Source organism: Prinia subflava, chromosome Z (assembly GCF_021018805.1).
Source record: "Prinia subflava isolate CZ2003 ecotype Zambia chromosome Z, Cam_Psub_1.2, whole genome shotgun sequence".
In the NCBI taxonomy this organism is placed as follows: Eukaryota; Metazoa; Chordata; class Aves; order Passeriformes; family Cisticolidae; genus Prinia; species Prinia subflava.
The window spans coordinates 30,679,829-30,703,084 of record NC_086283.1 but is presented as its reverse complement, the minus strand read 5'-3'; positions in this window follow the sequence as shown (position 1 = coordinate 30,703,084).

Genomic DNA, 23,256 nt, shown 5'->3' with positions numbered 1-23,256 from the left:
AAGGAAGACCATTTAATCTGCCACAAAACTGAGAGATAAAGCAGAAAACAGCAATGCTAACCACCACTCACAACAGCAAAACAAAGGACTGCAGAAAATTGCAAAAACGAAGACCTTTACTAAAATCACCCTCAATTTTATTCTTTGTCAAATCTCCTTTCAGCTCTTAAAATGTTTTAAGGCAGCAGTTGACAGTACTTGAATGCATAAAATGTCACTAGCTTGACTTACAGCTTTCTCAGAATCCCTGTTTTATATATAAATAAATATGTATATTAAAAGTACATGGAAATTCCCTGTGAGCAGAAGGAAATGGTGTTTTCTGACATCCACATCTCCCAACTGGATCTGCTCCTCACCCATGGGCAGATCCTTTTCCACAAGGAACCTTTCTTCCAAGAGTTGGGCATCTAACATCCCACTGATCTACAAACAATCCCGCCTGGCACACCTGAGGTTTCACAAGAGAGAGAGAAGGGAAGGATTCAAGATGGTCCCGGAGCTCCAGTGGGATGGTTGGTTAGGGAAAAACAGCCCAGGAATTAAGATCAGATTACTGTCCTTCAAATGCTAATTTGCTCTTGAATTATCATTAAAAAGGTAATATAATAGTAAAGACAACAAATGTAAAACCTTTTAGGAACTCAAATGCAGTTTAAAGCAAGAAATCTAAAAATCGTTCATGGCATCAAGAGCACAAAAAAGATTCAAAAGGAGAATCATATTTTTAACTATAAAATTAAATATTTCTGAGTTTCTGAACCAAATATTTCAGCGCAAACTAAAAGTTGAAAAAAAAAATCAACAAAACCAACGAATCAGTGCAGTCAGTATGTCAAGTTTTTATTTTCAGTATTCTGTCTGATTAAACAGACACATTCCAGGGGAAATTTAATTGAGGTTAAATTTTAGCCAGAGTGGAAAAGAAATGTAGAAAATGTGTATCGAAAGCCCTAGGTACAAATTAAACAAACAGGTAGACTTCCCTAGGCTCACATCAGGACTAAAGCATACCTAAAAAAGCATTCAGTAAGCCTGCATCAATTTCCAGGCTGCCCATCCACCTCCAGACTTTCCTATAATTCTGTCTCTGGGTCAAGACGTTCTTTTTTTCCTGAAGTATAGGTTTGGCTCTAAAAGATATCTTAAAAGCAGTCCAAAAATCTGTTATCAGAGTGTCACCAAGGATGTTGAGCACTTCTAGAGCCAGGGTGGGATTTCCTGCCCATTTCTAATTTGTACTGAAGACTGGCCAAACTGCTCACTCACCTGGAGCTTAAGAGGTTTCCAGCTTGAAAGGTATACACAATATATTAAGTTTCTTTTTCCAAAGATGACAAACAATTTGACAAATTAAAATTACTGGTACAAAGCTCAAAACCAAAAACTTGCTATCATGTAGCAATGCCTTTAATTACATAAGGAAAATACTGGATGAACCTGAAGCAAACTTCTGGAATTCCTAAGTACTGCAGTCCAAAAATTTAGTAATCCCTCAGTTTTAGACATACCCAGCATCTCCTCTGAGAAATTATCTCCAATCCCTGTAGTACTTGAAACCCTGAGAGGCTGCTTCTCTGGGCAGATATAGTGCTCAGAAATAATTCATATTTCACATGATTCATATTCTTAATGAAAACCCTTGCTAAATACTGAAACTCCCAGGAAAGCTAAAATAAAATATCTTCTACAACACCATTATTTGGCACAAAATATTTATCTTTATTATTGCTTTCTAAGAAGTGCATCCATAAGAGCAATTTGCAAAACTTGCTTGTTTTGAGAACAAACAAACATATAGGTTTGGGAACCTATATGTATATTTATAAATAACTATGGAGCTTTTCCAGGAAATCGTTTTGCAAAACTACCCAAACAATTTTCCATATAAAATGACACAGCTTATGCCAGGGTAATGCAGACAACTTTTAAATAGATAGGTTTCCATCTTTTCTCTTTTTGAGAAAAGAGTACCTGTAAATTTGAAGGGGTTGTTTGAATGCTCACTTTGAACATTCATCACATAGCATGGTAATCCTGTGGTTGGTACATGTCATTTACAAGAAAAGTTCAGGCCTGGAGTAGGGTGGGATAAGCTCCTCTCCAGGTGTGCAGGATACTCACGATGTTGGTGGAGGGTTAAAAAAATATAATTTCTGGATTGAGTAATGTGTAGGGGGAGGAAAGTAGAGAACGTACAACTGGAACTTGACGCAGCTAGCTGGGAACAAGCGTCAGCTTTTGTAAACAGCTCCATGCTATTGTTTTAACCAAATCAAGTGTGGATCAGGGTAGAAGCGTAGGTATGATTTAAGATAGTAACTAAGGAATAGGATAATCAGTATCTAGGGGTGGGGGTTAGTTAACATGTGTATAATTTAAACTATAAAAATCACGAATCAACTCTGTATCCTTCGGACATCAGATTTGGGTGTATTATCACCCCGGTGTCCCGCGCGCTGGAATAAAGAACCGCATATGATCGCCTCTGTGTGGTTATATGTTTTCCTATGCTAATATTTTTGGCGACCCAGGACGGGACCTTGTGGGCGCAGCCAGGACCCCGCGACCCGATCACGCTCCAGCCGGCACCGGGTGATTTCTCGGGGAGCCCATCGGAGCCGCGACCCTCGCCGCTCACAACGACCCCTGGTGAGAGGTAAGGTTCTTTATTCTCTGGTCTGGGGGCCTGCCATTAAGACGCAGCGAAAGCTACGCTTGGTTGGGCAAAAGGAATTCCTGGTGGTATTGCCTAGGCAGCCATCCGTCAGACATCGCGAAAGCGTTGCAGGTTCGGCATCTGTGGTTTTTATGTATCTGTAATATGGAGAAACTAAAAGGGTTAAAAGAGGTTTTGGGCAGCAATAATGCCTCTATACCAAGTTCTTCTCCGTTGGGTTGTTTGTTGGCACATTGGAAAGAGGGGAATTTCGGTCAGGAATTACGAAAAGATAAGTTGATTGAATATTGTAATGTTCACTGGCCAAAATACGCTTTGCCTGAAAATCAGAGGTAGCCGAAAAACGGGTCTTTTGATGTGAAGGTTATTATGCAACTTAGATCGCTTTGTACACAAGATGGAAGGGTAGAACAATTACCATATATTGACTTATTTCTGTGCTTGCTTGAGAAACCGGTTTTGTGGCTTGACAAAATGAAAGCAATGAAGCTTGAGAATAATAAGTGTCTGGCTTGCGTCCAAAATAAGCATTGTATGGAACATGCAGTTTTAAGTGAAATTTTAGGGGGAAAAAGAGACGAACTGGAATCGGAATTATTGGTATCTCCCATGGCTCCCGGAACCACCACGGCCCCCTCAACACCAAGTTCTACCCCGCTCACCCTGACCCCACCTGATTCTCTTACACCCCCCTCGCTCGCGCCAGCACAATATGTTTCACCCCCACCTTTGTCTGCTGAAGGTAATTATCCTCCTCTGCCTGTGCCAGCCGCTCCTCTGCTTGCCCCTCCTCCGCCTGCCCAGGTGCCTGCCCCTCCTCCGCCTGCTCAGAGAACCCCCCCTTCTCCACATACACCTGCTCAAAGCTATCCTGCTCCCCCGCCCACACCCGCTGAAAGATTTATCCCCCCTCTAACACCAGCTCAAGGGTACCCTCCGCTCCCACCTACACCTCCTTCACCAGCTTCTGACCCGTCTGCCCCCCTGTACCCTCCCCTCCCCGATTCACCTGTCCAGGATGTGATTGTGAGGCAGAAGCAAAGGGGGAATGTGAAGAAGACAGATAGAATGAAAAGTAGTGACAGTGAAGCAGATGAACTAGACGCCCCAGTAGCTCACCAAACACGAGGAAAACTGGCCCTGGAGTGGCCTCAGGCAGGAAAGGGTATATTAAAATCAGGCAAACAAAAGAGAACGATTATTGCACCACTAAGGCAAGGGGTGGGAACTAATGGACCCGTCTTTGTAAAGGTACCCTTTTCACCTGCTGATTTAGTTATATGGAAACAATCAGCCGGAACGTATAGAGAAAACCCAGATAAGGTAGCTCGTGTGGTTAAGATGATAATGAAAACTCAGAACCCTGATTGGGAAGATATTCATGTCATATTAGACACTCTGATGGATGAGACAGAGAGAGATATGGTTCTTCGAGCAGCAAGAGAAAGAGCTAGAGAAGACATACGAAATGGTTTGGTGACAGGGACACTGGATTATAATTTTCCCACTGCAGACCCAGAGTGGGATGCTAATGACCCCTCTGGAGTGGATATGTTAAGGCTAAAGAGATATCAGGAGTGGATTTCAGTTGGTGTTCAACAGGCAATACCTAAGAGTATGAACTGGTCTAAGTTGTATGAAATTCGACAGGAAAAGAAAGAATCTCCCACTGCCTTTCTAGAAAGACTTAAGGAAGCAGCTAGAAGATATACTGATCTTCGAGTAGACAGTTAGCAAGGAAGAACTCAGCTTGCCTTTATTTTTCTGGGTCAGGCACAGGAAGATATTAGGAAAAAGCTACAGAAACTGGAAGGTGAAGAGTTAAGAAACTTGGATAAACTCCTAGAGGTTGCCTGGAAAGTTTATAATAACAGGGACAGAGAAATTATCAAGAAACAGGGGCAAAGCCTTTTGGCAGTCTTACAGAGACAGGGGCGGGGACGTGGTAGAGGTGGTAGTGGCGTTAATAGAGGTGGCTTTGGCAGAGGTTCTAGTCATGGTAGATTAGGTCTGAATCAGTGTGCATATTGTCGGATGGAGGGACACTGGAAAAGGGAGTGTCCAAACCGGTTTAGCCAGAATGGTCAGCCTCAGTTAGACAGTATGTTTAATCAAAGTAGTGAGCATCAGCTGGATGGTGTAGCCAGGGTCATGGTTTTACATGAGAGGGAGCCAGGATCAAGAGAACCCATGGTGACTTTGCATTTAGAAGGAAAAGACGTAGATTTTCTCATTGACACGGGGGCCACACATTCTGTACTAAATTATCTTGAGGGGCAAATCGGGAACAAGTCAGCAGCAGTCATTGGAGCCACAGGGAAGGAGGAGGTACGGCCATTCTTGCAACCCCTAGAATTGAGCTTTGAAGATAAGATCTTGACCCATGAATTCTTATACATGCCAGACTGCCCAACTCCGCTCTTAGGGCGCGATCTACTGGCAGCACTGGAGGCAGTAATTACTTTTGAGAATGGTGAACTCGTAATGAAAATTCCGGAGTCTAAGACAGGAAAGATTTTGATGATAAAAGAAAAACCAATTTCTAATATTCCTAAAGAAGTAGAAGATGCAGTAATTCCCTCTGTCTGGGAAACAGATGTACCTGGAAAATCTAAATTGGCACAACCGGTACATGTAGAGTTAAAAGAAGGAGCAAAGGCTGTACGAATCAAACAATACCCTATAAAACCAGAAGCACGACAGGGAATAGCAAAGACCATTGATAAATTTTTAAAATATCGAATTCTAGAAGAATGTAAATCAGAATACAACACCCCAATTTTCCCAGTGAAGAAACCCAATGGTGAGTATAGACTTGTACAGGATTTAAGAGGTATAAATGAAATAACAAAAGACATTCATCCAGTGGTTGCCAATCCCTATACATTGTTAGCATCCGTAAAAGAGATATATAAATGGTTTACTGTAATTGACTTAAAAGATGCTTTCTTCTGTATACCCCTTGACCAAGAAAGTAGGAAACTATTTGCCTTTGAGTGGGAACATCCAGAAAGTGGAAGAAAAACTCAGCTCACCTGGACTCGATTACCGATGGGGTACAAGGGGTCCCCCACTCTCTTTGGAAGTCAACTGGCAAAAGAACTGGAAATCTGGACCAGAGAAGGGCAAGTACCAAGAAACCAATATTTATTACTCCAGTATGTAGATGACATTTTGATTGCAACAGAGGAAGAAATGACCTGCATAAAGGTAACCATTGAGATCTTAAATTCATTAGGAATGGGAGGGTATAAGGTATCCAGAGAAAAAGCACAAATTGCCCAACAGACTGTGATTTACCTGGGATGTGAAATCTCACAAGGGCAGAGAAAACTGGGTACTAATCGTATTCAAGCTATCTGTGCTATTCCAGAGCCCCAGAATCTACACGAGCTGCGGATCTTCCTCGGAATGACAGGGTGGTGTCGCCTGTGGATCATGGACTATGGACTGATTGCAAAACCCTTGTACGAGGCTCAGAAGACGCAGCCGTTCACCTGGGGCAAACCACAGAAAGAGGCCTTCCAGAAGTTAAAGGAAGCACTGACAACTGCTCCTGCTTTGGGGTTACCTGATCTGTCTAAAGACTTTCAGCTGTACGTGCATGAAAGGCAGCGACTGGCACTGGGAGTCCTGACCCAACGACTGGGAAGCTGGAAAAGGCCGGTGGGTTACTTTTCCAAACAACTCGACAACGTAAGTGCCGGATGGCCTTCATGTCTGCGGGCAGTGGCAGCTACCGTGCTGCTGATACAGGAAGCCAGGAAGCTCACAATGGGAAGACACATAGATGTCTATGTGCCACACATGGTAACTACAGTCCTGGAACAAAAGGGGGGCCATTGGCTCTCTCCAAGCCGGATGATGAAGTTTCAGGTAACCCTGACTGAGCAGGATGACGTTGCACTAAAAACAACTAACCTCTTGAATCCAGCTCTATTTCTAGGTGCCACAGCTGAGGAAGGTCCATTAGAGCATGACTGTCTAGAAGTCATCGAGCACACTTATTCAGCAAGAACAGATCTGAAGGATGTCCCCCTGGAGCAACCAGAGTGGGAACTCTTTACAGATGGAAGCAGCTTCATGGAGAACGGAGCCAGATACGCGGGATATGCGGTAACTACAATTGATGTAGTAATAGAGGCAAAATCACTACCACCTAACACGTCTGCACAAAGGGCAGAACTAATCGCATTAACCAGAGCACTCGAGCTGAGTGAAGGGAAGACAGTGAATATTTGGACTGATTCCAAATATGCCTTTGGAGTAGTGCATGTACACGGAGCTTTATGGAAAGAAAGAGGACTGCTGTCCTCCCAAGGGACAAATATTAAACATCAAGATGCAGTCCTACAATTGATAGATGCAGTACAAAAACCTGAACAAGTAGCAATCATGCACTGCAAGGCACATCAATCAGGCAACTCCAAAATTTGTGAAGGAAATCGAAAAGCAGACTGGGCAGCCCGTCAGGTAGCGCAAGAGGTGCAGAAAACAATGGCATTGATACCATCAAGACTTAATATCTCTCAATTTAATTTGCCTCCGAAGCCAAACTATACAATCGAAGATGACAGACTAGCACAACTGCTGAAGGCACAGAAGAACGCAGAAGGGTGGTATGTAACCGCACAAGGGCAAATAGTGGTACCTCCTTTGGTAATGAGAGAAATTTTACAGGTAAAACATAATGAGTGTCACTGGGGTGCAGAGGCGTTGGTAAAGTGGTTAAGACAATACCTAATCTCAGTACGGATGCAAACAATGGCCAAGTCAGTAATGTCTAAATGTGAAATCTGTCTGAAAAACAATCCCGTAGCTAGACGACAGGCACAGTTAGGCAGAATTCGGATAGGAATAGAACCAGGAGACTATTGGCAAGTGGATTTTGCAGAACTGCCAAAAACTTGGGGATACAAATACCTGTTAGTAGGGGTTGACACGTTTTCTGGATGGCCAGAAGCCCTTCCCTGTCGCACAAACCAAGCAAAGGAAACAGTTAAGTGGTTATTACAGGAGATCATTCCCAGGTTTGGGGTGCCCCTAGGGATATCATCAGACAGAGGCCCACACTTCATAGCCACGGTGGTACAAGAGGTAAGCAAGTTATTGGGAATATCTTGGGACCTCCACACACCATGGAGACCCCAGTCAAGTGGGCAAGTAGAAAGAATGAACCAGACACTGAAGAGGCAGATCAGTAAAATATGCCAAGAAGCCAAACTGCAGTGGCCACAGGCTTTGCCGATCGCATTGCTGAGGGTTCGGATAAAGCCTAGGAGTGGGATGTCAGTTAGTCCTTATGAAATATTGTATGGGAAACCATATGAATCTCCTAACCCCAATCCAAATGTTCATGTCACAGGGAAACAAGATGTGTATAATTATGTTCTGTCCCTCGGGAGAACTCTAGCTCGACTTCGAAGTGTTCTCGTGTGGAACAGACCACTGGCCCTGGAGAATCCAGTCCACAATATCGAACCAGGAGATGAGGTATACATCAAAACCTGGAACAAAGAACCACTAAAAGAGAAGTGGACTGGTCCCCATCAGGTACTGCTAACCACCTTTACAACAGTCAAAGTGGCTGGAGTGGAACCCTGGATACACTACACGCGTGTAAAGAAGGTCCCTCGTGGAGTCCAGTCGTGGGCTGTAGAAACTTTTGGACCAACAAAGCTGAGGCTGAAACGTCTGTAACTGTTCAAATGGTATTGGTAACTGTGCTCATGCTCTTCCTGTGGGTAATGTTAATTTCATGGATACTAATGTCACCAGTAGGGATTGCTGTTACTTTGGGATATGGGATACAGAAGGGTCAACTAACAACTCTTCATTCTAGAATGAAGAGAGAGATACAGGCAAAAACACAAGTAATAGAAATTTCTAATGAAATTCGGGCTGAGAATGTAATGATTGGATTGGTCAGAGACTTTGCCAAAATGCATAATACCAGCAGAATAACAGCCTGTCTGCCAATACCAAAGGCAGCAGGGGACCCAGTAAGCTGGAGAATAATAACGTCAAAATTACCTGAAATAGGAGGGAACAAAACAATTAACTGTAAACAAGTACCAGAGTCAAGGGTGGTGGTCAGAGAATACTGGAAGATAACAGAGGATTCCTATATGCAACCCATGAGAAAGTCAGAGTGCATTCTTAGTAATGGCAAATTGAGACAAATCATAGAGTGGTGGGTTAAGGACCAAGACCTTGCAAAATGGCAATGTTGGTTTCTACGCTATCAAAAGATCAGGGACAACGCTACAGAAAGTGTTGTGGTGTGGAAATGTGAAGAGAAGGATTGGAAAGGACTGGAACCTTGGGACAGTGCATGGTCTGTGAGCATCCTCCAGAAATTCCAATATATGGAAAGCACACCCTGGTGCATTAAATGGAAAGGCTCTGAAAATGAGACAGATCCCACAGTGACAAATACTGATACTAGCAGTCAGAAAGAGGCAAATAAGGTAAGTTGGTGGGTATGTAAGAAAATTTATGATTGCACCTCTGACAATCTAGAAATGAAACAGTGGTCACCATTGGCAATAGCCTTACAAATTGGTTGTGCCTGCAGGAAAATTAAACACAAACAAGGCAAAATAGATTCTAAGATTATAGTAGGATGTAGCAGGAGTACAATTCGAAGTCCAGGACCATTTGTATGGGCAATGAGTGATGGCACATGGACAACACACTTGCCTATGGATGGGGAGGTAAGAGAAATCACCCTGGGCCTTCCCACTTTATGTCCAATTTGGAAGAAATCCCCATTTAACAGGAGCAGTGAAGCCTTGCAAATAAAAGCAAAGCGAGACGTCTCAGAAGACAAGAACCCAGATGACACTTGGAAGGAACCCTCTAGTGGAGTAAAGATTGGGTGGGCCCTAGAATCCTTGTTTGGTCCCATCGCAAATTATCGAAATAGAGAAATGCTATATAGACTCACAGGTCAGGTAGACAGATTAGCAAGAATCACACGAGAGAGATTTAAAGAACTCAATGTGCAATTACAGGCCACCACCAAAATGACCCTGCAAAATCGCTTGGCTTTAGATATGTTACTTTTGAAAGAACACGGAGTGTGTGGATATTTAAAGGGACAAATCGACCATTGCTGCATCCACATCCCAAATGTAACTGCAGATGTAGAACATGACATCAGTCAGTTAAAACAAATAGAGCATGAGGCACAAAAGGAACAAAAGGATTTAGCTACTAGCTGGTTGGGTAAAATCTTTGAAGGATTAGGATGGAATGTGAGTTCATGGATAAAGTCTATCCTTAAAAATCTGATAATTTTACTGATTATATTTTTAGTAATTTGGTTAGTTTACAGAATCCTGAAGAGAGAGATACAGAAAAAGGCATCTTGGAACAGGACCATAATGAAGGCATTGGCACGGAACCCAGCACCTTCAATCCGCAACAACATCCCGGACAAAGCCTATGACAACAGAGGATTTGAAGATGAACATCCAGTATGAACTCTGAAGCCTAATGGACTGTATTAAGTGAAAGCATTTACACTTAGTATATTAGAGTGAAAATACTTTCAAAGGGGGGAATGTTGGTGGAGGGTTAAAAAAATATAATTTCTGGATTGAGTAATGTGTAGGGGGAGGAAAGTAGAGAACGTACAACTGGAACTTGACGCAGCTAGCTGGGAACAAGCGTCAGCTTTTGTAAACAGCTCCATGCTATTGTTTTAACCAAATCAAGTGTGGATCAGGGTAGAAGCGTAGGTATGATTTAAGATAGTAACTAAGGAATAGGATAATCAGTATCTAGGGGTGGGGGTTAGTTAACATGTGTATAATTTAAACTATAAAAATCACGAATCAACTCTGTATCCTTCGGACATCAGATTTGGGTGTATTATCACCCCGGTGTCCCGCGCGCTGGAATAAAGAACCGCATATGATCGCCTCTGTGTGGTTATATGTTTTCCTACGCTAACAACGACATCTCTGGGAAAGTAATTGAATTCCAAGGCATAAAGTGACAACTACTTATTGACAATTTTCCACTGCTCAAAACAAGTAAAAATAAACATACATCTAATATTTGGACACTATAGTGATATTTATACCACCAAATTTTGTTACTTACAGGGCTACCCTAAATTAGTCCCTACTATAGTAGAGAAAATCCATATTTTATCTATATAGCCAAGGCTCCAAAATACATTTGAACTGCATTCTCAGAGAGCTGTGGTCTTAAAGCTGTGATTAGCACAATCTTAGAACCCAGTCTGGCCAGGTTTTGACAGCATGCTGCCTTCTCCCCGTGTCTTAAAAGAAAATAAATTAAAAGACACATTGCTGGGATATATCTGCACAGATACTATGAGGTGCACATGAATTGCTACACAGCTGCAATCTTAGATCATAATTTTATTTTGTTGTTGTTTCTCCTGTTTTGTGGTCACTAAACCATCTCCAGGGGCAAGAAGTGGAGAAGGTGCGGAAGGAAAGTGCAGAAGGTGCAGAGGGAAGGAAGGAAGGTGCAGAAGGAAGGAAGGAAGGAAGGAAGAAGGTGCTGAAGGAAGGTGCGGAAGGAAGGAAGGTGCGGAAGGTGCGGAAGGTGCGGAAGGAAGGTGCGGAAGGAAGGTGCGGAAGGAAGGAAGGTGCGGAAGGTGCGGAAGGAAGGTGCGGAAGGAAGGTGCGGAAGGAAGGAAGGTGCGGAAGGAAGGAAGGTGCGGAAGGAAGGAAGGTGCGGAAGGTGCGGAAGGAAGGTGCGGAAGGAAGGTGCGGAAGGAAGGTGCGGAAGGAAGGTGCGGAAGGTGCGGAAGGAAGGTGCGGAAGGAAGGTGCGGAAGGAAGGTGCGGAAGGAAGGTGCGGAAGGAAGGTGCGGAAGGAAGGAAGGTGCGGAAGGAAGGTGCGGAAGGAAGGAAGGAAGGTGCGGAAGGAAGGAAGGAAGGAAGGAAGGAAGGAAGGTGCGGAAGGAAGGAAGGAAGGAAGGAAGGAAGGAAGGAAGGAAGGAAGGAAGGAAGGTGCGGAAGGAAGGTGCGGAAGGAAGGAAGGAAGGTGCGGAAGGAAGGAAGGAAGGAAGGAAGGAAGGAAGGAAGGAAGAAAGGAAGGAAGGAAGGAAGGTGCGGAAGGAAGGAAGGAAGGAAGGAAGGAAGGAAGGAAGGAAGGAAGGAAGGAAGGAAGGAAGGAAGGAAGGAAGGAAGGAAGGAAGGAAGGAAGGAAGGAAGGAAGGAAGGAAGGAAGGAAGGAAGGAAGGAAGGAAGGAAGGAAGGTGCGGAAGGAAGGAAGGAAGGAAGGAAGGAAGGAAGGAAGGTGCGGAAGGAAGGAAGGAAGGAAGGTGCGGAAGGAAGGAAGGAAGGTGCGGAAGGAAGGAAGGAAGGTGCGGAAGGAAGGTGCGGAAGGAAGGTGCGGAAGGAAGGTGCGGAAGGAAGGAAGGAAGGTGCGGAAGGTGCGGAAGGTGCGGAAGGTGCGGAAGGTGCGGAAGGTGCGGAAGGTGCGGAAGGTGCGGAAGGTGCGGAAGGAAGGAAGGAAGGAAGGAAGGAAGGAAGGAAGGAAGGAAGGAAGGAAGGAAGGAAGGAAGGAAGGAAGGAAGGAAGGAAGGAAGGAAGGAAGGAAGGAAGGAAGGAAGGAAGGAAGGAAGGAAGGAAGGAAGGAAGGAAGGAAGGAAGGAAGGAAGGAAGGAAGGAAGGAAGGAAGGAAGGAAGGAAGGAAGGAAGGAAGGAAGGAAGGAAGGAAGGAAGGAAGGAAGGAAGGAAGGAAGGAAGGAAGGAAGGAAGGAAGGAAGGAAGGAAGGAAGGAAGGAAGGAAGGAAGGAAGGAAGGAAGGAAGGAAGGAAGGAAGGAAGGAAGGAAGGAAGGAAGGAAGGAAGGAAAGTACCCCAGTATATTCAATGAACTGCATAGAATATTTCTGAACTGGGTTATTTCATATACAATTCATCTACAAAGAACTTCATAAACAGTGTTATTTCCTTAATTGTCAATTAGGCAAGCAGTTTAGGCAAACAGTAATTATGTTCTGTGTTTCACTGTTTCCTTCAGAGATGCACAAAATGTGAATATAGAAGTTTTTGCCCCCACCAGCTGTAGGGAAATCATTACATGATTACCCCTACAGTTTTTAGGCTACATTGACCATTTGAAATGACACTTCACAGTTCACATCACTCTTTCATGAAGCGGCAAAACAAGTGTTTGTTTTTTGGGTTTTGGTGGGATTTGTTTGTTTGGTTTGGGTTTGTGTGTGTGTGTTTTGGATTTTTTTCTATTGTAGAAAGCTATATTCCTTAATGTGATAAAGGTCACCCTAATGCTTCACTAAGGCCATAACTTGGCATAGCAGGAGAAAATGTCTCTGGCAGATTATATAAACAGCATTTCACTGGTGATTTATTTTTATCTTTTCTGCTTTAAAAAGACATTTGCTACTGTTTCTCATGGGACAGCAATGGAAAACTATAGAAACTTAGCTTTCACTGCATATGCAGTAGATACAGACTGCATGAGAAGTCTCTTTTTCAAAAGTAATTATTTCTTTTTCAGCTGAAGAAAATACACTTCTCCCCCTCAATAGCAGAGTAATTAATATTTTACGGTTAAATCTTGCTGATTTCATCCAGATATCACTCCTAGTAATATGCTTCCAGACTGAAATACATATATATTTTAAGAGAAGCACTTATTAATGCTGAAAAATAAACAAATAAATGATCAAAAGAAACCTCCCAAATAAGAAACAAACCTCAACCAAGGAAGTAGATTACTCCATATTGATAACAACAACAAAACAACAAAGATTCAAATAAAACTCAACTACTTTTAGATTTAATTTCACAGAGGGGAAATACAAAATGATCAGACATCAAGCAGTCTCTTTGACAATACAAAAACAAATGACATCAGTTTTCATATACACAGCAGGAAATACAAAAGCCATGTTTCCTGATTTATATACAATGAAAAAACATATGATACTGCTTTTTTGATTAGTGTGAACAGTTTAAATCGTGGGCACTGTAGCCATTGCTCTTTTTTGTGCCAGCCAGGTGCTCAAAGCCCAGAAAAGGGCTTTTTCAGGAAGAGCAGCCAATAAACACTTCCAACCCATAAAGTGCTTTCTTTACAGAGCCAAATAGGGGATTATTAGCCTTTTCATGCTGCAATAAAGCTGTCAAAGAGTCCAGGCTTACACTGGTGATATGATTCACAGCAGCCTTAACATTAATTGAAATAAACTGTTATTGTAATTATAAAGCAACAGGAAAATAATACTATCCTTTCACACAATTGTTTTGGTTGTTATTACTTACAACTTCAAAAATAATTTTTAATAGTACCCGCTTAAAGCATAAGGTCAGTGCAGCTGATTTGCTTGCTCAGTTTTCTCATCCAAAATTATCCCAATTCCCCCGCACTCTGGAAAAACTTGAGGAAAAGACTTCCCACACCTGGAGCCATTTTGTGAGAGAAACAGAGGAGAGAACCATGCTTTTAAGCCTTGGGAACACAGCACTGGGATGTTTCACAGGAGAGGCAAATTCCTCTCTGTCACCTCCCTCTTCTGTCACTCTTCTCATCACAGCATGGAAGGGAACCAGGGCTCCAGTTCACAACTTGTTTTCAGGTTAGAGCATGTGAGTTTTGGGTACATTCAGCTGCCAGCAATGGCCCAGCACCCCAATTTTAGCTGCTGAGTAGCCTCCTAAAATGGATGTTTGTCATGAAATTGAGCATTTTCAGCTTGCACAACTTAATTATGTTACATTATGATGCATTAGTAGGATGTAGAAGAACATTTTAGATGTGCTAATGGTTGTTTTCCATTAATATGCTCTAATCTTTGGCAAAGTTGCCCACAGTGATCTTTAACCCTTTAAAAGCTGGGAGTATTTGATGTTATATACAAGGTGCACTTAGAAGAAAACATAAGATTTTCTTAGAAGAAAACACTAAGTAATTTTTCACTACAGAGAAGTATGTAACACCATGAGAAGCAGGTAATATAACCTACACTGCCACCCATTGTGACATGGCTGTGAAACACACAACCACTGAAGAGCAAGTAAAATCAATGAGTATGAGAATGCTTCATCATAGCTGCATTTTAAACATGCTGCTGACTGAGTAATTTTGACATGAAAACAGCATGACAGTAAATGCATATTCCCTGAAACTTGCCATGTGTTTATTCAAGCAGTGTCACAAAGAAGTCAGGAAGCAATTTTCATCGTGGGCTGCCAGCAAAAGGGATTTCTCTGCAGGATGCTGTGCTCAGACTACCTGAAGAGTAAGCTTTTTGTGTGGTACCCTTGTCCCAGCACAGCTAGGAGGGCACAATTATGAAAGTCACCTGCAAAGGCTTTAGACTGCCCATAGCTCCCCTCATGGACCTGCAGCAACCCAGTGTTAGGCTCAGCTCTGCAATATCCTCCATAAGTAATTGCATTTACTTCAACACTGTGTGTGTTGACCATTGTTATTCTTCTGGGACAATCTTGGCCTCCTCTTTATCCTATGCATGATCAGGAAACCAAACCAGACCTGCTCATTTCACTGCAGATCCTTGCAAATTGAGTTTTCTGGAACTGCTGGATCTCACTAGCAGCTCAGAGTTAATTAGGGAATCTAATTTAACATCTTGGCAGTGTATAACTGCTTCTCACAGCATGCATGGATATACAGCAGTCCCTGGATTTAGAAGCCCCCCAGCAATGGTGCTCCCAGTGTTCCAACTGGACATTGAACACAACTCTCTTGAAGGAAATAGTGAAATTTTTTTTTGCCCTCTTCTGGTTTCCCCTGCAAGAGCACACTGCTCTTTTTTACATCTGTTCTAGGCTCTAACAAACCAGCAAAGTGCAGTCTGTCTCCTGAGAGCCCAAGACATGAAATCTCTGACCAGAAAAAAAAATCCCAAGTAAATCTCCAGTCTCCAAAGGCACTTGCTGGACCAGCTCCACCTGGGGACAGCCCTGTCCTGAGTGAGCTGGCTGTGTGCCTTAGTGCTCCCTGGATGCAGACAATGCAGGAGTGCTGCCAGAAATATGGTCAATAGAAGAGCAGCTTGTCTCTCAACTATTCCAGCCCAGAGTCAGGAGATGATCTCTCCAGGCTCCTGTGTGACCAAACTGAGGTTCCTGCTCTCTAAGAGGTGGCAGAGAATCAGCCTTTGGCATAAAGGTCACCTTCTGCTTTTGTGTGTCATTTACAGAAAGCATAGAACAGGGTCAGAACACTCACTTCCTGTTTCCAGATTTGTGTTACCTCATCATGCCCAACCATAGTGGAGGTTTTAAATTGCTACCAATATTTAACCCTGCAAGATCTGGGAAGTTGAGGGGTCAGGTCCATCACCCACTGCTGCTCTTTTGAGAGGGGACACAAGAATACACAATACTGCCTTCACAGAGGTGCAGAAATGTTGATTTTTCAACCCTTTTGTAATTCTAGTCTTGTCCCCCAGGCTCACACATCCTGAATTTTGCTTTTTACTTATCTCAGTCACTGTAGTCCTAATTTTTAATTTTCTTTGAACACACAGGAAGTCTTAATGCCACATGTAAAACTCACTGGGCTTCTGCTGATGTTTTCCTTCTCCATTATCTGCCTTAAGCCCCTTCTCTCCCCCATGCACTCACCTCACCCTTACTTGTTGCGCCTCCCTCTGTTTTCTGCTGTCCCATCATTCTCCAAGATCAAACCCATGGCCCCAGCTTTGCATACCACGTGTGATCCACATGTCTTCTCCACCCAGACCTTCCCTCTGTGTCACTTCTCCTCCATCTCAGACCTGAGGTGTCACACAGCCACAGCTGCACACCCCAACTCTGCTCCTGAAACCTGGGATAAAGTAAAGTTCCTTACCTTTCCACCTCTCTCTCTCTCTCTCTCTCTCTATCTCTCTGTGTCATTTGTTAAGCCAGATATAAAATCTGTCTGTCTTACAGGTTAAACATCACCTGAGAGAAAGAAAAAAAGAATGGAAGCTGTCTCCAGCTCTGGCTTGCCCTCGTAGCAGGTGGTGAAATACACTGAAATCTCTGCTCTGCCTTTTACAAGATCAGCTGATGACCATGTAGTTCTGATGCTGTTTTAAGCTTTAATCTCCTTCATTTCTGCTGGCAACAGTGGAATTGGATGCACTGCACATCCATCCTACAGTTCCTCTCTTTGTGGAGGAAACCAGGGGTACCACTCCCTACAAAATGCCAGGGTGGCATTTTCAATTATTCTTGTCTCTGACCCCCTCAGCAAGCAAAATGGAGAACAGAAATGAACTTTCAAGTACTTTCAACCATCTCACTTTAAAATTACTTGACCAAAGAATCTTATATAGGGTGGGTTTGAACTTCACCCTTCAAGTACCATTAAGGTGGAAGTGGTAGACGCCGGGTCCCTTGTTAGCACTGCACTCTCCACAAGACAACAAAAACATAAATAGAAGCAGCAATTTGGCTACATTTCATTCAGAAGCAAAACCTAGACTCAGGTCTCGTGGTGATGTGGCAGAAGCCCTGGGATGATGCAGGTCATGTCAAAACCAGCAGAAGTGCTTGCAAATTCATACCCTTCATCACTCTGGCTTGTCCTTGCTCTTCAGACCTTTAACAAAGTTGTCCAAATGTTCACAACAACTTCCACTGGCAAAACTGCAGCTACTTCAGAAGAGGATATGCCCCTAGGAGGATCGGGTAAAACCAATATTAAATATAAATGCCCGTTGGAGTAAAGCCGGTGACTGATTTGGCCAGCAAAAGGCAGCAAGCACAAGGGAACCGCCTTCTCCTCCAGCCGGGCTCATGGGGACACACTGCCATCAGCTGGGCACTTGCAGCCACGGGGCCAGCGCTCTCCCACCCGGAGGCAGGGGCTCCACACAACCTCATTTTTTCCCCGGAAAAGGTACTTGCAACAGACAACAGCGCACGCAGAGCCTGTGCCTGCCCTAGGTGAGGAGGGCAAGCCAGCCTGCAGCACAAAACCAGGATTAGGAGGTCTTGAGCCCATTAAGAGGACAGCAGCTAATCCTTGCTGCAAAGGAGATTTAAGGACTTTGCGTCCTGCAAGGTGCACCCTGCCATCCACTAGCACTTGTTACCTGGAGGTTGGTATGTATGCTGGTTTGGGCTGATATATTAATTATGTTAATTTTCTTCAGAGTAGCTAGGCTACTGGACAGGGCTTTTTTGGCTCTGTGCTGGAAACAGTGTTGATAACACAGGAATCTTTTTTTATCACTGAAGAAAACTTGTACAGCATCAAGTCCTTTCCTGCATCTCACACCACCCCACAACAGCAAGGGGATGCACAAGGATTTGGGAAGAAGCACAGTTAGGAGAGGTGATCCCACTGACCAGAGGGATACTCCAGACTATATGGTGTCGGGGTCAGCATGCAGAGCTGGGGGAAGAAGGAGGAAGGGGGTGTGTTTGGAGAGATAGCCTTTGTCTTTCTAAGCCACCGTGATGGAGCCCAGGTTTCCTGGGGATGGCTGAACACTTGCCTGTCCACGGTGAATGAATTTCGTGTTTTGCTTTCCTTGTCTGTGGGGTTTTTCTTTCCCTACTAAAGTGTATTTATCTCATCACATGAGTTTTCTCAGTTTTACCCTCCTAATTCTCTCCCCAGTCCTGCTGGAGGGACAGTGAGTGAGCAGTTGCATGGGGCTCGTTGCTGGCCAGGCTTAAATCTGGGACATTAGTGGTGGCCCTGGCCCTAGCAGCAGTCTGCCCTGGAGGCAAAAGCTTCTGTCCCAAATTTGCTTTGGAAACTCTTACAAAGAAATGGGAGGTTCATGCTGCAAGCTGGAGAAATACTATTCTTTAATATTTAATGGCCAGAGGAGTGCAGCTGATTGTATAGCCCAGCAAAGTATAGACAGCCTTGAAAACCTGATTAATTATGATCCCTCTCTCCCAAACCACAACTGGCCTCTCCACTGGAGTATGCCAGCACATCTCTCCCTGAAGCAGGGAGCTCTTATTTTCTTGTCTTCTCTTACCTTCTGCTTCCTGAAAAAAACAGGCAGCTGCACTCTCCAGGTCTGCTTGCTATTATGCCAGGTGAAAAAAACTCCCTTTCTCCTTTTTAACCCTGTTTTTGTTACCTCTGCTGCTCTGCAGTTTATCTCCTCACTGCCTGTCTGCCTTCTGCTACTGGCTGGCTACAGGGCTTCTCAAACCTGATTTTAAAATTTAAAGTGACTTCTGGACTGTGTGGCTCTGGGCCAAGCTTCACAGGCAGTGGCTAAGAAAATATACTTATTCCCTGCTCTTTGACAAAGCTCAAAGCTAATTCCAATAGGTGCTTTGGCATGAGAGGAGCAACTTCAGAAACTGACAAAGTGATGGTATTTGAAGGACTTGGGCTTCAGCTTCACGGGTGGGTGACTCCTAAACAATATACATGTAGTGGGTCTTTTTGTTTCTTTCCAGCAGCTCTCCTGAACTCTTCTGGCTCTGCTTAATTCAAGCCATGTATGTGGGTATATACCATTGTCTTGGTTTGAAAAACAGGTATCTGCTAGGGAGGGGCAGGACCCCCCTGTTATGAATGAATTCTCAGTGAGTGTGGATGCTCCAAAGGCTGCCCCTGTGTAGCTGCCATAGCCCGAGATGTGGTGGGGTTATGTCTCCAAGATGTCGCAGCCCCTGCCCCCAGGAAGGGGGGGAGTGCCAAGCGTTGTTCTGTGGAGCTCTGGAGGGGGCAATGGGAGGCACCAGTGCCCCGGAACCTCAGACGACCCTCTCCTGTCCCTGGCGGGGCTGGGCAGCCATCCTGCTGGTCCTGCATTCCTGCATTAGCATGTTAAAAGCAAGGTGATTGTCCTAGCTGTGCCTACTGTAATCGGAGTTTACCTAGTACCCCCCCACCAACATGCTGCCTACTCGAGGCAGGCATATGCAAATAAGATGAACACACAGCATGCTGGGAGAGAGTTCTTTGGGGATGAAGGGCACCCCAAAATGGAAGACTGGACACGGTGAAAAGATCCAGGTGGTGCCTTGGCCAAGGAAGGAGTGGACTCACCCCCCTGGCCTGGTTTGGAGGTTCGCCATAACCTGTTAAGAGTCTGAATGGAATGGGACTGGGCCAGCTCAAGTGTCAGACAGAGAGTGGGAAATTCTCAAGGTTTTTCCCTGAAGAGCTCTTCCAGCTGAAGAGCTGACATCTGCTACTCTGCACTACAGCAACAGACCTCCACTGCTCTGCCTTCTGATGGTTGACCAGAGAGAGCTTCTAGCTGTTCCCATGGGAACAAAGACTTGGCACCTACTATTTGCAGTGGAGTGATGTGTCACAGTGAACACGGAAAGAACCACACGAGGACACGCTGATGAGCGTCTGAATCAGGAAAAAGGGGCGAGTTTATATACAAAACTCAGTTTTATATATTTCCTATGGTGCCCGTGGATTGGAGGATGGAGTTCCACCTCTCAATCCACATTGGTCAAGCTAACTGTCAATCACCTTTCTCCTCCCACCTAGAAATATGTAAACAATGAAAGACAGTTAGCAAAACATGGCCAGTGTTTATAGTAGAAAGTGTGATATGGTGAAATTTCTGACTCCAATATGAAGTTGGAGAATTACAGAAGGCTTAGGAAAGTCTTCAAAACCAGGGTGACATCTCACCCTTTTTATCTTTAAAAAAAGAAAAAAGAGAAAAAGAAAAATGAACAATTTTTACAATGGAAAAAAACTGTACAGAGTTCAGTGATTATCCATGGAGGAATCATCAGAGAAATCACTCGCGTCATCTGTGTCCGAGTCATCGCCCAAGGATTCATCCATTTGATGACCTTCAGTCTGGTCACGGCCTCCACCTCGCCTGTCGGCCGGATTCTGCCTCTGCTGTCGCAGGTCAGGACGGACACACTTCGAAGGTACCCAGAGTGCCCCAGTATCTGTGGACACGCACGCATACCCACGCCCCATAACGATCAGGTCATAGGGTCCTTCCCATTGTTTGGTAACTAAATTCCGGACCCGAACCTTCGCTTGAGGCTGATGCGTGTCATCTGAAGGCTGCAATGAGAGGAGGTGGTTCACAATCACAGGGTTACTTGAGTTTTGCGGAACTGTAAGGTAATTGATGGTGTACAATGCTTTGGCCAAGCGACTTTGTGGTGTTTCACCTTGCATTCCCCGTTTTTGCTTCTGGAGAACATGCTTGAGAGTACCATGAGCACGCTCTACAATTGCTTGTCCTGTTGGAGAATGGGGGATGCCAAAGTTGTGAGTCACACCCCATGACTGTAGGAACTGCCGTACCTGTTGAGAGGCATAAGCAGGATCATTGTTGGTTTTCACGATGGAAGGTATGCATAGTACAGCAAAAGCCTGCCTCCAGTGGGCAATGACATCGCAGGCCTTTTCCCCAGTGTGAGCCGAAGCCCTATGCTCAGGATCACCGACCTGCTTTTCCACTGCAGCAGTCAGCCTTCCTGCAAAATCCAGGAATGGCTCATCAGCTCCTTGAACAATTGTGGCAAACGATTCCTCTGGAGCAGCCATTGCTATGGTCTGAACCAGAGCTGCCATGCCTACCTGCTGGCACTGCTCAAGCACCAAGGGCGCAAACCCAACTTTTCCATTGGCATCGGCATAATTTCCAACGCCCAGCAGCTTATCGGTATTAACCATGCGCCTGACATCAGTTGGGCCTAATGTGGCATTTTGCTCCACTGTGCTGTTTGCTAGCTGACTCCATTTTGATTTGAAAATTTCATATTCAACAGGTGGAAACAGACCCCGAGCTAGACTCCGGATGTTGTAAGGCGTTAAAAGATGACGGTTGAAAAACCTGAGCATCTGCATTACTTCAGTAGACCCCAGGCCATATTTCCTCACCTTATCACAAAGCTCCATCAAGGCTTTCCAATGCAAAGGCTGGTGGGTGTTATGGGTAACACCTGTTATGACAAGGAAAGCCTGGAGACCTCCTGGTAGGGTGGCAGGACCTTCCACATCCTGTCTCATGGGCTCCACAGGGACAGAGGCAGACACTTGGCTGGGGGCCAGCTGAATGCCAGACACCGGAGGTCCAGCAGCATCAGAAACAACATCAGTAGAGCTAAAGAGCCTCTTTTCAGACTCCAGAGGATGATGTGTGCACATGCATTCCTCCACTTCCTCCATCTTGACTTTAACCTCCCCCCAAAATCGCTCATGGTCAAAGGAGATTGTATCACCGGGCTAAACTATTGTTTTTGGGTCTCTGGAGTTTTCTCTCAGAGTTCAGAGGGAGGGGATAACGCGAGGTTTGGGAAAGGTAAAGGACAGCTGGGAGCAGTTTCGCTCTCTTGCTCTTGGCATTGAGGAGAATGGTCAGGCAGCTGCTTGCTGCGGGAAGAGTTCACAGTCATCACTCCGTCTCATCCTGGGAAATCTACCGTCATCTGCTCATGTACCCAGGAATTCTGAGCTCGCCTTCTCCTGCCCTGCTGGGCCAGCCCTGTCCCCACCGCTGCTACTTCTGGGTGCTTTGAGGCTTTTCTGCTACTCTGTAGCCCTGCCCTGCCCTACTCTGCCTGACATCCCTGCCGTTCCAGCAACCAGTGCAGTGCATCTGATCTCATCCACCAGCCTGGGACTTTCCACCCTTCCAGCTTGGTCTCTTGGAGTCCTGCAGGGGCACCGAGATCAGACTGCCCTGGGCTTTGTGAAAGAAAGCCCTCGAGGTTCCTGGTTCTGTTTATTATTAATGCTGTAGTAGTTGTTGTTTGTTTATTTTGTCATATATACTAGTAAAGAGCTGTTATTCCTATTCCCATACCTCTGCCTGAAAGCCCCTATTGCAGAGGAGAATGTGTCCACTGTGACATGCACATACTTGAGCCGGCCAAACTTGGCGACCTGGGTGACATCGGTCTGCACTGCGACATTACAAGGAGGGAGTGTCCAGGTGGAGGATCCCAGAGTGCAGGGTCTCTTGGCCCTGGGAAGGGCCGGCCGGACCCCAGCTGCGTCCCCACCAGTGCTGAAATTAAAAACTGTAGTGCCTGCTCCCATCGCAGGCGCAGCGCCGGTGGGAGGCTGCGGGGGCGGGCCCGCTGGCGCTTCCGCAGCCTCGGCGGTGCCTGCGCCCGCCGCAGCATGGGTATAGGGCTCTTCAAAAGGCGTAGGTTCCGATAGAACCCCCGAGTCCCGTGCAGGCAGATTACAATGTGCTGGGACGGGTGTGGCTGGCAGAGCTTTTGCTCCACTGTGCGCTGTGGTCAAGGGCACCTGCGCACTCAGCGTGGGGGGGGGGAACGGGAGGTGGGCACTGGTGCTGCCCGTGAGGCTGCATCCCCGTCTCGCGCCGCGATCAACGGCGCAGGCACAGAGGCACCCAAGGAGCCACCCTCGGCGCCCAAGTGGGGCGGCACGGGGGCGGCTCCACCCTTGACGTATCCAGAGGATAAGTTGTGGAAATTCCACAGTTCGGGCAGAGCATGGTAATAGAATCATGCTCTACAAGGGGCGGGGCCCGTGCCATGGGTTCCTCCCCACCCATCAATGCTGGGAAGGCTTGAATGGAAGGCTCTCCCATCCCCACTCTCCAGCACTGTGGCACAGGAGTGGGCGGGGCCAGCCGTGACGACTGTGGGGCCCGGCCCTC